This window comes from Ambystoma mexicanum, chromosome 1p (genome assembly GCF_040938575.1).
Source record: "Ambystoma mexicanum isolate Mex_15411 chromosome 1p, UKY_AmexF1_1, whole genome shotgun sequence".
Taxonomy (NCBI): domain Eukaryota; kingdom Metazoa; phylum Chordata; class Amphibia; order Caudata; family Ambystomatidae; genus Ambystoma; species Ambystoma mexicanum.
Genome location: NC_090921.1, coordinates 995894077 through 995909353, shown reverse-complemented (window position 1 = coordinate 995909353; position 15277 = coordinate 995894077). Strand labels below are relative to the sequence as shown.

At 48.7% G+C, this 15277-nt stretch overlaps 1 protein-coding gene across 2 annotated transcripts in view; it reads left to right on the top strand.

Annotated features, from left to right (window-relative positions):
• CMTR2 (cap methyltransferase 2) overlaps positions 1–15277 on the top strand; it is a 62251-nt gene that overhangs the window by 21644 nt on the left and 25330 nt on the right. For both annotated transcript variants that reach the window (XM_069654717.1, XM_069654727.1), the window contains exon 2: positions 8480–8531. The gene's annotated coding sequence lies outside the window, so the exon portion shown is untranslated. The remainder of the gene's footprint in view (positions 1–8479; positions 8532–15277) is intronic.

Here is a 15277-nt window from a genome sequence, read left to right as displayed (position 1 = left end):
ACAATCCTGTATTGGTCCGCATATCATCCTATAAACTCTGCTGTTCTGAAGTAATCAATAAGTCATCATCAAGAAGAAACATGTTTCGTGGCAATGCTCTTGAAGTAATTGGCAGGTCATCCCAGAATCGTCCCCAAACCATCAGGGACAAACGTGCAATCTCTTGAACTGATCAGCAAGTCATCCTAAAAGCATCAGGAACAATTCATTTTCTAAAATGGGGATGATGTTAGCAAATTCATTGTCATCCTAAGCTCATTCCCAAATCATCGCCACCATTCTGAGATATTTGCTGATTACTTTAACAGCGTGATGACGTCTGATGCTGTGGGAATGACTGCTTGTGTAGTTCGATGATCATCAGATGACCCCAGGATGGTAGTCACCCTTTTAGACTAGGGCTGTAAGGCATACCAAAGCATCAACAACGGGTAGAGGTCCCAATGGTCCCAATGAGAGACAGACGTGCTACAACAGGAGCACATCAACCCCCGAACAAGCATTGCATGCCCATAGGCAAACTCCAAAGGACCCAACCCATGGGAAGGCACGGCAAGCCTGCAGAAACTGAGAACACGCATAACAGCATCCCAGGCAGAGGCACCCCCAGAGCGGTGGCCAAGGAAATTGCCAAACCACCAGCAGAGCCACTCAGACTAAACCGGGACAGTCGACACAAGAACCATGGAGAATACAGGCCCGAACCAAGACACCAAGGGGGACCACCACCAGAACCTGCCGGGCCAAAGGAAACGAGAAGACTTCTGGAAAAACCCAGACCAAGCCGGGAACACCCAGACCACCACTGACAGAAACCACCAGCCCCACAGGAAACAACCACCGGACCAAAAACCCAAGTGCAAGGAGACCGAAACCGCGCAACCAGACAGCTGAAGGAAGCAGCCAAACGGAGCACCCGAGGCTGGCAGGTAAAGGGAAGGGCCACCCAGGAAGCAACCAGAGGCCCCGACACCAGACGTGCAGGAGAAAACTACCACCCAGGCCAAAGGGGCAACCAGAAGGACCGAAGCCCCCCCACCCCTGGTCCAACAGGGGGAGAAAGGGGAAGGCGAGAAGGTGCACAAAACCCAGCCGAAGGACCAGAGAATCAAGCCTGTCGCTGAAGCGGGGGAGACAAAGAGAACCCGAAGCACGCACCAGAAACTCCCAACAAACCTCCCAAGACCCAAACCGACAGCACCAGAACTCGAGGGGAGGGGACCACCCGCAGAGGAGAACTCCCCCGGATGGCGGCCAACCCTCTGAGAAGAGCAGCATCCAGGGAGAGCAGACACCCACCCCTCAGCCAACAGTGAGGTCGAACCGAGAGGGACCGAGCCTCAGATGGAGCACAGAGGCCAAGCAGAAGAGACGACACGCCATACCCCATGGCCCAGACGTCCAGGCATTCGCCGAAAACAGGGTACACAACACCCAAGAAGCAGGGAGCCAGGGAACCAGGAGAAGGGAGGCCCAGGGATGCAGAAGGATACAGACCCCACGGATCAGCAAAACAGCAGCATGAGGACCAGCCCGACCGGACTGCAAATTGGGCCCCAAGGAACACCAGGCCCCGGAAGGGCACCAAGAGGGACCTCCACAGGAAGCATCCGGCAGACCCAACGAAAAGCTGGCGCCCGTAGATTCATCCTGACCAGCCAGCCGTCCAGACAGGGGGGGGGGCTGCAAAACAAGGTGCCCCACCAGGGGAGCCATGAATGCGTCAAACCAATGGGCCCAAGGTTAACCCTGGGAAGGATCAGGAACCAAAAGCCGAAACCCACTCCGAGCAAGGGAGGAGCGGCCCATGACAGCATGACAACACGTGACCCAGAGGCACCAACCAGCCCACCACCGGAAGCATGGGGAGAAGTGTCCACAGAGCCTCCAGCTTGCGCACAGAGCTACAGGAAGAGCACAGGGGCCTGAGGACCCAGCACAGAGCCGAAGACTAGACCAGAACGGCACCCAGAGAAAGAAAGACCATCTTAAGAACCGTCCCGGACCACACCAAATGCCTAGGCACCAAATGGACGCTGGGCCCAACCAGAAAGGGAGGTTGGAAATGAACACCCACTGGCCCGGAAACAGCAGGGCACTGGGACCCGGACCCAGCCTCAGAAGGAAAGATGAGACATGGAAGAAGAGGAACACCGAAGAGCAGAGGAGGGCTACTGAAGTACGCTGGGCAGGACCGGCACCTCGAAGGCCAAAACAGCCGAGAAACTCAAACGGAGGACAGCAAAGCCACCCAGGACAGAGCCCACCGTGCATGACTTGTAAAGACTGCCATGGAAGGCCAGGGGAGCACCAGCAAGCCAGCCGTAATCCAGAGGGATGCATGCGAACCACAGAACCCAGAACAGCCGCTATCACCATCCGACCGAGAAGGCTGACCGACCAGGCAGGCAAGGAAAATGCCCACTGCCAAAGAAGCGGAAAGACACAGCCTCCAGTAAGGGACAGAGAAGGTACAGGGAACAACCCAAGGAGCAGAGAAGCCAGGCCAGGGGCAGCCCCATCACGGGGGAAACAGCGGCAGCGTGTGAAGGAAGGCACTGCACAACTGCCCTGGACCAAGGAAGCCGAGACACCCCGGCAAGGCATGACCCCCCAGCTGCATCCGACAAAGGGCGATCCAAATAAGAGTCAGAAGGAAGAGGCGCACCAACATGCCCACAAAGTGCCTGCACCAACAGCACCAGAATAATCGTCTGGGAAAGGGAGAAACCGCTGGCCCGCAATCCAATAGTACCAGGCAACCCAGGTGAGGAGACCCGCTGGGGAAGGCATATTACACAGGAGGCCTGGCCAGTCGCACCCAAGAAGATGGCCCAAGCAAGGTCACACCAGCCACCCCCCATCAGGCAGCCAGCAAAGAGGTGCAGGAGCAGAACGGCGCCAAGGGCATCAAAGCTGCTGCCGGCTGGAGCCAGCCTCGCCCGCCAGCACCATACCCATGGAGGGGGCACCACCAACACCACCAGACAGCCGCTTGGCCACCGGCAACAACGCAGCAGGAAGAAAAAAGGCAACCAGGGTCCCAGCCCAGCTCACCGGCCCCACCCCCGGGAGGGGGCAGCACCAAGGAACACAAACGGCGATAAGACCACTGACAAGAAGTCGGAGCGCAACAGCAGAGGGCAGACCCACCAGGAGGCCACCCTGCGCAAAAAGCCCATTCCCACCCCCGGGGGTGCAGAGACAGGGCGACGGAGAGCTGGCAGAGATGTAAGGGCACCAAAGCCACCAGTGTGATTAATCCCACCCACCAGTGCCGTACCCCACGATGGGGGCAGCACCAACAGAACATTGGGCAGTTGCCCGGCAACAGAGCAGCAGGAAGGCAAGGACACAGAGGCAGTCTCGACCGGTGCAAAGCTGCCCACCAGTGCCGACCTCCGGAGGGGGCGGCACCAAGCCACCACAGTCAGCCGCCCGCCATCGCTGTGCCGACACTCACCTGGAAGCCCCTGGGCAGAGGACCCAGGGCACAGCACAGGCACACCCAACAGGCCCCCCACCCCACAGGGGACCCTAGCAGGAAGCGCCTTCAATCAACTGGAAACGCCCATCCCTGCAGGAAAATCGGGAGCGAGTCCTGCAGGACAGGAACCGTCGCCCTGCCTAGGGACCTTCTAGGGAGCCAGCAGGCGGTGCTCTAGTGCTGCACACCCGACAGGAGGAACCTGGCCGGTGGACAGGAACATTTTAACTGGGGATGCTGGGTAAGTGGGCTGTATTATACCTCCAAAAAAAGCTATTGAAATTGGGTTCCTGGCATGGAGGCAGGGCCTCTGGGGTAAGTACTGGGACGAGGAAGAGGGACGTGGAGGTAATGAGAACGGTAGAACTTTTAAGTTCGAGATTTTCACATTTGGCATTCTATTAATTTGAGACCATTATAATGGTACTCTTTATATTTGAAACACTATTTAAGCAACTCGATATTTTTAAAATGGTAAGATCACGGATAACCCAGAAAATATGCTATTAATGTGCATATTGGTAAAGTTTGCAGTAGGCATATGCAATAATGTAAGCATGGGCAAACTACTTGTAAAATGCATACTCCAAGAATACAGCCATAATGAATAGCCATTGACACATCTACAGTTCTCCCCTCTCCACACGTCACACAAAATGTGCACACTCCCACTGATACCATATGCTCCAAATGTGTTCACATCTACAATTGAACACATTACCCGAATTTAATTTGAGCACAGACCATTGGGTCTGAACTATACACAGTACCATCAGACTGTACATCAGAAAGGACAGTATGCTCAATATAAATGCTACTACTTAAAAAGGTGAAGTCTGCAAACGTGAGCACGCCATCATTAAAGTACAAATGAAGTATTTCCTTAATGCGGTATATCACACTGCAAATTAAGCCTTAACTTGCACCACACTTCTGCACAACACTGGCTTTAATATTAGTGAGCTTGCATCAATGCATAGGGAGTGTTGTGAAGTAGCAATGTAGTTTGTCACCTCTTTCCCCTGCACTATCAGTCCCCCGTGACTCATTGCTTAACCACACCATCACTGCATGGTCTATGCCTACCTGGTCCACTGGCCGTCCCCATACACAGTCTGCACCCCATCCTCCAGAAAACTCCTCCCCATCTCTTTAGTGGCCCTACACTATCGGCACCCACTAATCCAGTATTCCCATGCACTCTTTTCACACCACGTATGTCTAGTGCCCATCACATTTTCTTCCCCATGTCCTCCTTGAAATTGCTGCACACTCTAGTTCCCCTGCATGAATTGCTTTTCACTGGTTGTGCCCTTTAAACTGCACCTCTGTCCAGCCTTCTTTGCATTGACAGCACCCTACACTAAATGCACCTTGGCAACTGCCCACATGGAGGGCCTGATCTCCCTTCACTCACCACTGCTGATTGACCCATTGCACTGAATAACCATATCAGCATTTTTGTGCTCCAAAATGACTTTTGCCCCGCATGAGTACTAGGGTGCTTAGTGGCTAAAGCGCCTACTCTGACGTCAAACTGCAACAGAACAAGAGTGATCCCAATCATACTGGTAAAACCGGCACAGTTAAACAATATACTTCCTTCACCTTTTGTGGTAAAGTGTGACAAGGAAAGGCTATACATTCAAGAGGGGCATGAATGTGATTCACTAGCAACCCAAACAGCAAAGCATAACCCTCTAAAGTAAAGGGAATGTCCAATCAAGGTTCTATCAAAATATATGTACTTTAAACACACCATCTGAAAAAATAACTTGAAAAACACTACACCAAACCCACCCCTGAAGAAGGAACACATAATATGCGCAGATAGCAAGATGCAGCACTCTGGGTAATGAATCTGGGGTGAAAGGCAATAATAACCACAATGTTTGTAATGGATATGCTCTCGTGCATAAGGGGATTTAAGTGACCTAACCAGTCTTTAGGGCCCAAACCTGAACCAAGGGGTCGGTTTTTAGTCAATGATGCCTTTCTGCAGTTCAACGGCATCCAACCAGGCTTCTTGGTGCTGTGCCAGTCGATTTTACCAAGTTTGGGTGTGGCAGAGCGTGTAGCCCCAAGCTGGGAACTGGTGTCAAACTGGTTCAAAACTGTAGCTCTTAGCAGTTCAAGTGTGGCGTTTGAGCGATGCAACCCAGATTGCTCACCAGGGTAGGTTTGAAAGATCGGGTCTGTTTGGAGTTGTGGTATCTGCTAGTTGGGGTCTGCATGTGACACTCCAGTGGGTTAAGATGAGGTGCGGTGATGGTTCGAGACTGTGAACCGAGGTCCCGTTTGACGAGGTAGCAACTCTGTTGGGCTGGTTAGTCCCTTTGTAACCACTGGATAAAGAACCACTCCTTTTAAAGGCTAAAGTCTGCAGGTGATTGGACAAAAGCAAACCTGGTTTAAGGGTCCAGTCCATGTCCTTGCAAAAAGTGGACCTTGCCTTCTGACATCACATCCAAAGTACTTTGTGCAATGGGAAGTGGAGAAGACTGGAAGGAAAGACAGAAGCATAGAGAAACAGGATGGCGGAAACCTCCAGCTGAAAAGAGCTCACTCCGTCTACACTAATCTTGCCCCTTCACTTTTCAATAGAATTGAAGGCCCTTTTTGTATGCCGCACCCTGGTGTCAGGCTGCTTTATTTTGTAAATGGGTGTGCCCTTTCCTGTTCCCAGGACCGCTTCCTGTGGAGTGGTTATCACTGGTGAGGGTGTTCGCTCATCTCACGAAGTAACAGAGAGGCAACGCCCAGTGCTACATGCTTGCTGGGAGCAGCAGCGAATCTGCCTTCAGGGTGTTGGGTGGATAAACACATAACCTTTACACAGCTGATCTGGGCTGGCTGGACTGACGTGTGATATCAAATTGATGTGGCTTGGATAATTATGAGAGCTGATAGCCAACATATCTTAAACTTCGCCGGCATGGCTTATATTTACAGTTTAACTGTCACCGGGATAGTATTCTCATAGTTGCACGGTTTTTGGGACAGAATTGCATATCTTGAATGCAGCCCCTGTGCTGCAGAGACTTACTTGGCTGTAGCTGACAGATGGGCACCTGTGACCTCTGAACCCACTGGAGAGCAGGTTCTCCATATCAGGATATTGATCCAGCAGGGCACAAGTGTACACTATGTTTTTGCCATGAAGCTTAAAGGGGAATCTAAAGGGCAATCCGATTACCAGATTTCCCTTCCTGAGATGAAATTACCAATATCATGTTCTTTCTTTAACAAAAGCCTAGGCTTCTGCACCCTCCTGCTCATGCAGTATCATGTCACTTTGGTGTTATCTCAGTAAGATATGTGCAAGGAGGAGAAGCTTAAATTGAAGTTACTATGATTGTCCTTCTAATAGAAAACATTGAGATTATGCAGGCTAGCTATGATTTCTTGATCCTGACAGGTGCTTGCAGTTCTCCAGATAAGATTTAGAAGTGGGGGTATTTTACTCCCTATTTTTTTTAAGTTGGGAGTAAAATGTTTTTCTAGAGTAAAAAAGTGAATATTATTCCCACTTGGGAGTATTTAATAAGCGCCTACAGATATTTTTTTTTATTGTGCGACAGAAATGTTTTTTGATAAATATCTTTTTGCACCAATGTATTCATGCACATTAAAATCTCAACTTTTACCTCTTCAGATCAGATTGTAGTTTCCTCCTTTGCCTCTACATGCACTACTGGTCCAAATATTATATGGAGGTGCGTGGGTGAAAGCCAGGATAGGTGCCCATTTGGATGTTTTCTATTTTTGTTGGAAGTGTGTTTACTCCCTGTTTTTATTTTCTGTGGGTAGTTGCCTATTTTTAGGGAGGCAAAATAGTCGATACGACCCTTATCTGCTAAAATGGATCTTGCTCTGGCCTTTTGAGGGTTTACTTCTCTTTCTTGCTGCCTATGTGCCAAATGGAATAATTCGCCATTGCCAGTGGCATGGTAGTCAGCAGTGGGTGTGACGCTGTGGATCTGCCAGAGCTGTGTGGCGTTTCAGGGAACCCAAATACAATTAATTGTAGAAAGCAGGAGATCGTTTGGCTGGGGAGGAAGGTGAAACGACTGGGTGTGGAAACTGCATGACTTTGTTTCGGGGACCCTGGGGCCCATCCAATGGGCTGTATGAAAATGGTAAAGTTGCGATTCATAGGGAAGGGGAGAGGTGATCTGGAGGTGGGGATCGGGAATCGCCAGATTATGCAGGCCGTGGGGGGGGGGGGACCCAGGAAGAGCAGACTGCTCTTCCCAATATCTCCTTTGGACAAAAGGAAGAATGCCAGTAAGTAAGAGAAAAAGGTAGGAAGTAGAGCGTGGACACACAGTGGGGCATGAACAGCAGGACAAGAAGGGGGTTGGGGGTGAGGCAGGGGATGGGCAGGTGGGATTCAAACCACTCATCCTGTTCATAAATTCTTCTTATGCGGCTTACTCTGTCATCTGCCCTGTACATTCTTGGGGGTGTGTGACTTTCTGGCGGCAGGAAATTTGTCTCATTTTGCTTCTGCTGTAAAGTCTGGATTGTATGTGCTTTAACTGCTATGGCAGACCCCAATAGTTTTCATCTCCGCTTCTGGAAAAAACACCTTTGCGTATACTACGCTCCGACTTCTGAACTCTTTAATGATACTTGTGCCCATTCACAGACATGTGGATTTGCCAATCCCGACTATAGTTGTTCCCCTTATTCTCAATCTAGGTGTGCTCGTTGGCTGTGATGTTGTGTAAGTAGACAAGTGTGTACTGCTGGCTGATGGGGTCTGCATGTAGGAGGAAAAGCATGACACAATGACTACCAGAGCAGCAATCACCCTCCACCGCCTCCTCTCGTTGGAAATTGTCTTATGGGCTTTATTCTTATAATTGTGTGCTTCCATAGTGTTGTTTACTTACAGTTTTGCATTTGATATTCATTTGTTAAGTTATTATTTTGCTTACTCTGTGCCTTTCCAAATTTTATTTTATTTTTCTGGGATCCCGGTTGCAGATTGCAGAGACCAAGACGTCCACGTCACAGCTTCCCACATCCAACACCTCTGGTGAGATCACATTACGAATTGCACTGTTTTGGGGGCGGTGGTAAAAGTACCTAAATGAACTTTTGTGCACTTGGATATTGTTGGACGACTTTTCCTCAAGGGCAATGAAATAGTAGTGCAAATACTAAATGTATATTTTTTTTATTGTGACACCGTTTATAATTAAAACCTTTCACAAAACATTCCATACTTAGATAGATAGATAGATAGATAGATAGACTTGTGAGGTTTAGCCATGCATCACATTTTTAATTATGGAGATTAGTCATTTGTCACAACAGGACAGTGTAGATTAGCCACAGCGAGAATCCAAAGTACTAACACCCCGCTTCTACTTCAAACACGCCACCCAAACACTATACACGCCCATTGGGCTAGCCAACCTATACCCAAACGCACACCCAACACAAGCAACAAACAAACCCGGACACTGGACCATACCCGTACGGACACAACAAGCCAGTGCGCACAACCTTTTAACACCTGCCAATCTACACATATACACACCCCAACATAACAAAGATCCCAGGCATTCCACTTTGCACGTACGGATACAACAAGCCAGCGCACAGAACCTACCTTCTGCAAGCCAACACACAACGCCAGTTTCTCCTGGTTCTGGACCTATCCTATCCTATCATTCTTCCCTCACTAGCCAACCCCGTCCCCTTTCTTGTAGAGCCACGTGAGCGCCTGGAGACTGCCCTTAGGTGGTATCGGTGCGCGGTATAAATCAACATAACATATAAAATAACGTTTACAATTAATTTACAACAAGATACAGACATTACACACATGCCCATTAAAAAATAAAGAATAAAGTACTTCAGAATAGGTAACTATACAACATCTGGACCTAGTATACTGGACATTTTAAAGTGCCAAGTGCAGTTTTGACCAACCCAAACGGACACCTCGAGGGATAGTTACAGCTGAAGTCCTCCACATTTTAAGCAAATAGTGTAAAATACAGTTTTGATAGTCAAGTAGGTCCTTACCGCTTAGGATCCTGATATTTTAAATGAAGTGCCAAGTGCAGTTTTAATAAACGTAGGAGCAGCTTGGGGGATAAACTTAAAACCTCTATATTTATCATTTTATACCCAGGAAAATTGTTCTTCAAAAATTGCACACCAGTTACACACCTGCACTGCCTTCTGGCAACCCTGCACCCGAGGCTTTATCTGTAACCCTACAGTCTCCCTACCTGCACTATCTGGCACTTGCGTTCTGCACTTAACCTTGCACTGCCACCTGCTGACCGCACTTGTTTCTTGATGTTTAAATCCCATGTCCTGCACTTCCCCTCCTCCCCTTTCCTTGGCACTTGCCCCTTTTCCTCTACCCCCCCATCCCCTGCACTTGTACGATCTCAGTGTCACTGGGCCTAGTAAGATCGTTGTCTTAATAATTTGGCATTTATAATAATAATAATTTGGCATTTTATATAGCGCTATGAACCCTCAGGTATCTGAGCGCTGCTTATTATTACCCACAGTGGGTGGTGCTCATTTATCGACCTCGGAAGGATGAAAGGCTGAATTTGGCCCCGCCGGGATTCGAACCTGGGTTAGCAGACTCTGCACCAATGTCAAAGCGAGCGCTCTACTCCTGTGCCACTTAGTCTTGTGCCCCCCTTTTGGGCCCCTCCCTTACCTCGTCGCGCTCTGCAACACTTGCTATGGGCGCGCTATAAATAAAATATAAATAAAATATATCGTATCAAAATTGAGACCAGTATCCAAGAAATTTGCCTGCCTGCCTGCCAATATACAAAGTCAAAAGGCCTTCCAATTCCATCTCATCATAACCGAATTTCATGAACTAATAGGTTCTTAATATTTACACTGCTGAACATTCCATAAACAAATGAAACCGAGTCTCAATGCCATTTCTTTGGCAAACGTGACAAGACGTAATATATCAAGATTTCCTTATTCTTGGATCTAATTGAGCTGATTTCTAAATTCATTCTTATTCTTAAAAAGAGGTTCTTGGAGAGACACCACATGGACATTTAGTCAAATAGGGAGATAAAACGTTCTACTTTTTTCCTCCACCGTTATACCTTTAATTTATATTCGTGGAGACCATCTTTATGCCTCTGTGACTTTTTCCTTTTGCCCCTTGCATTTCATACAGTGTCAGCAAGCACCATGGCCTCTGGGTGCTGTTTGTCTGCTCCCCTTGATTTTACCATCCTAATCAAACATGGGTGTGAAGCACCATGCCAGGAAAATGGGGGTCCTTGTGATAAACCGAGCATTGCCCAGAGAAAAGTCTGCTAAGAAAATGTCCAAGATGCTCATAGATGCCTCCCTTATGGCCTTCTCTCAAACAGGACTTCAGCAAGCATAGTGCCTCAGTTCTGGATTGGCCTGCAAGGCGAGGATTTGGAAACATTGGGATGACTTGGATGTGACAGGACCGTCCAATGCAAGATCACATTAGCACTGGTTGCCATTCAGCCGGCAACCTTTGTACCACTGCAGCCACAGTTGATGGTGTCTTTGCTGGGCGCATGCTGCGTGCACCCCATTGCCCCTTAGCCACAGGCCCACACAATGGTTGCAGTGTAGAAGAAAGTATGCCATGCTGCAACTGCAGTCTAGGGCTACTACACTGTGCACAAAACAGTAGGAATATTGTGGTATGTCCCCTTGGCAAAAAGCTCAGGGGGAATTGTTGGTAGGAATGGGCACCAGTGCCAAGGCAGAGCATGTGCCTCTTTGATCTGCAGAACCTCAACCAGAGAGAGCATGCAGCAACGACCCTGGTCAAAGCCTTGCAATCAAGAGGTGCTTATGACTGCAAACACCCTGTCACTCAACAACTCCAGGGTATCGCTGCAAGGATGCTGGATGTGGACCTGCTGCCCTTATGTTCTGTAGAAGATTTTCTAGGGACCGATGGCATATGTGGCACTGAGGTGGAAGTTGACAGTATATTTGGGGAATTAGTTGGTGAGCAAGTATATCTCACCATGGACATTTAGATAAGTGTGAAAAGTGCAGTCTATGAAAATAACGGCACACTGAGTCGTTTTCTGGCACAAACAATTGACAAATAACCGCACCACAGTATGAAACAAAGCCCTGTTTGTAGAGCGTTGACCATATGATGGACATGGTGTGAGATATCCACAAGAAACGTGAATCTGTGATTAGTGCGTGGCTTGTTCCCAGTCACAGTAGAGTGTACCATGTCAGACAATGGCATCAATATCGTGGTGGCCTTGAATCAGGCTGGCAAAACCCACATGGTTTGGCCATTTTATTAGCCTGCTTGTGACATAATCTTTGAAAGGCCCTTGCCTTAATGACATGCCACTTTTATATCAACACATCAGCAATCCACTCCTAGAATGCTTGCAATGCATTGTCCCTTTTCGGGATATATGCCAGCTGCCTCGCCATCAAATTAAGCCTGCTGTCATAACCCATGAGAACTCCATCCTGTGTATGCTGGACCCACCCCCTTGAACAATGCCTAGACATAAAAGATAAAGCATTGGCACCCCACCATGCTGTGGCATTAGCCAGCCCTTTATCAGCAAGCCAGTGGCAATAGCTTTGCCTTATGGGTACGGTGCAAAGGCCATTTGAGGAGGCAACTGTTGTGTGCTGCTAAGAAGTGGTGTTTTGTGAAATACTGCCACTTACTTGGCTGCTAGAGAAGAGCCTCAAACATGCAGGGCAATGTGTGTGGGGGAACTTGGGATCCTCAGGGTCAACATGCTCCTCTGCTTGCAGGGCAATTAATGCATCCAGTCTTTCAAGAGCAGTGACCACTTCTTTGAACTGACTTTCTGTTCGCACACTTTTGGGACTCTGACTGGCCTTTTTCCCATACAGCAGGCTTCACCAGGTACTGACCAGTGCAAACTCCACAAAGCCAAGCAGAATCTGTGAGAGAAGGACACGGAAGAGTCGGATTTGTAAGAGATGCAGGTTTATTAGGGATTGGTACGTGCCTTGAGTAAACGGTTGATAATTCAACACAACTGGTGGATTCTCGCTTTGTTCTAACAGTGAAGTCTCTGGAGGGCTCTGGGTTGAACAGACGTCTATCTGGTGTTCCTTCCCTGAAGTTGCCCCTTTTCAGTCACTCTGTGGATTTGAATGTGTCTGCCCATCTCGTCTTCTGGTTCCATCAGTTTGGGTCATCTGCTTCTTGTCTTGAGTTCTTGGAATACTGGGAGATCACTCTACTGGGGACTTCAGATCTCGAGTGCACTTGCATGTGCAGGCCTGGAAGGCTCAGAGCTTGACTTCTCAACACCCCATCCTGTCCTGCCTCTTTGAAGAGTTGGTACAGTCTTGTCCCTGTGGGGACCTTTCCTACTCTTCTTTCACCGGCACTCTTGGAACACTTTTCTAATACCTCCTCGATGCTCTGTTACATACTCATACCCTTATGTTAGTCGTGTAGTGTGCCTGCTTCTCCTCTCCTTGCATCTGAATTCTCCTGGCAGTCTCTCCTCTCTTCCTCACCCTTCTTCCTTCCATCTCTTTCTCCTCTGTATATCTCTCCATCACTCCTTGCCTCTGTGTTTCTACCACCGGTCTGCCACGTATGCAGGTGATTGTGATAATGTACTTGGTAGTGAAATGGGTTGGGTTTTGCTACATTGCGGATTTCCTTCCATTTTGGTAGCCCTGCCCCTGCGCATAACCACGCCACAAGCATCCATATTAACTGGCCGCAAGCTTAGAATATCATTGCAGTGGGACGCTGTTCTCTGCGGTTCCACCTCGCATTTTTTGGCCGTGGCTTGAAAAACGGTATGCCTCTCAGGGTGCAGCAGTTTGCAGACATTATTTGAGTTTGCGATTCAGTATTTCCGTCACTGGTCCTGTGCTCCCTTGGTCCCTGTCCCTCCGGATCACTCTCCCTTCAACAGCGGGTCTCCGCAAGCTCCCCACCCCCATGTTCCTCAGCAAGCCTGACATTCCCACATCACATGTCATAGCTTTTTAATGAAAACCTTGTCTGGGGCTGGGGTCTCTGCTAATTCATCATAGGTTCATAGTTTGGACCACGGAATTGTTTGTATTTTAAAGTATCTATCCATACTAAGAGCTCAACTTCAATACATAGGGCCATTGTTTCACTCCTTGTGACATGCCTCTGACAAATGACTGAGCCATGGCGGAGTAAGCCTGGTGACCCACCCCACACTGCCGCTAGGCCCTGCATTGCTTAGCAGGCAGCAGCACCAGAACCCCTAGCTATTTCAATACCCCAGGATTTTGCACTGCACACTGTTCACCTTAGAGTTCATGTATCTGTTATCAATGAGGGTTTGCTGTGAGCACAAATGTCCCATATAGCATATGTGAGCATTTTATTTAACGATCCAAAATAAACGGCATAAAAAAGTTTGCATGTTCAGTTTATTAATAGAAGAATATGCAACATTGAGTTTGTCAAATGTCAGTTAGCATTAATTACCACAGGCAGCGCTGAGTGGGTAATGTGTCGGATCTAGCGATGTCGTTGTTACTTTCCCAGAGAAAGTCTCTCCTCATGTGGCCAGGGGAAGGCAGTCTACCTGATCCTGACCCTGGGGATGGCTGAGGGAGGACCACATGAGGGGAGACAACCCTCATGGGGGTGGAGTAGACTCACTAGGTGGAACATGATAGCCTCCCCTTCCCTTAGAGAACGATCATAATAGTTCTTTACCTTCCCAACTCTGAATGGCATACTGTGGTGCAGAGAGAACATTCAAGCATGAGTGATAGCTACACATATAGATATCCCCATAGGAGTACTGGGACAAGGAAGAGGGCGCGAGTAATGAAGATTGCGGAAACCAAGACGCGCACCATGCACTGTAGATGTTGTGAGCATGTGACTGGTGCTGGGAGATTCAAAAGCACTGAAGAACAGGAAAGATGGAGTCAGACTATTGCTGGCGCTGGTTGGGACAGCCAAGAGAACCAATCTTCAAAGCCGAGCTGGGAAGTGGGCACAGGCGCCGTCCCGGGAAACTCTGAGGGTGGAGGTTCACTGTGCAGTTGCCGAAGCAAAGGACGCCTCCGGAAGAAGCATGGGACATTGCGGGAACCGGAGAGTGGAGCATGTGTCGGCTAGACCTGATGATGAGCGACAGCAGGAGTCTGAGATTGCAAGGGACGTCAAAGCAGCTGCTGAGCCCAGAGAAAGAGAGTGGGACGCTGGGGCGCTTCGATGGGTTTACTGCCGACCGACAGAGGTGAATTATATGAACTGGAGATGCCCGTACAGGGACATCGGGCCCCTGGGAAATTTAACAAGAGCAAAGGAAGTGAATGAGGGTCTTGGACCCATGATCTTACAGAAAGAGAAACAAAGCCTGAAACCAGAGTGATTGTGGATAAATGCTTTTGTAGTCAAAGTCCTAGCAGGAGAGTACACAGGGCACGAAGTGTTTTGAGGCTGGGATCTGAGGCCAGTCAGTGGAGGGCTAATAGGGGAGTGCTCCGGACTACGGGAAAGGAGTTTGGCGGTCACTTTCAGTGCTATAGAAACCAAGAATATATGAGAATTAAGGAGTCCTGTCGGTAGAGTATACCAGGTGAAGAGTGGAAGCAAAACCTGGAGTGTGTGCAAAATCAAGGCAAGACCCATACCCCTTTTGGGATTAAAAGAATTCAGGGGAAGGGAAGCCCCCTGAAAGATATGTACTGTTGTTCTAAGATAATCGTGATTTGAAGAAAGTCAAGGGAAGGGAAGGTTCATACCCTTGAGGGTGAACTGTA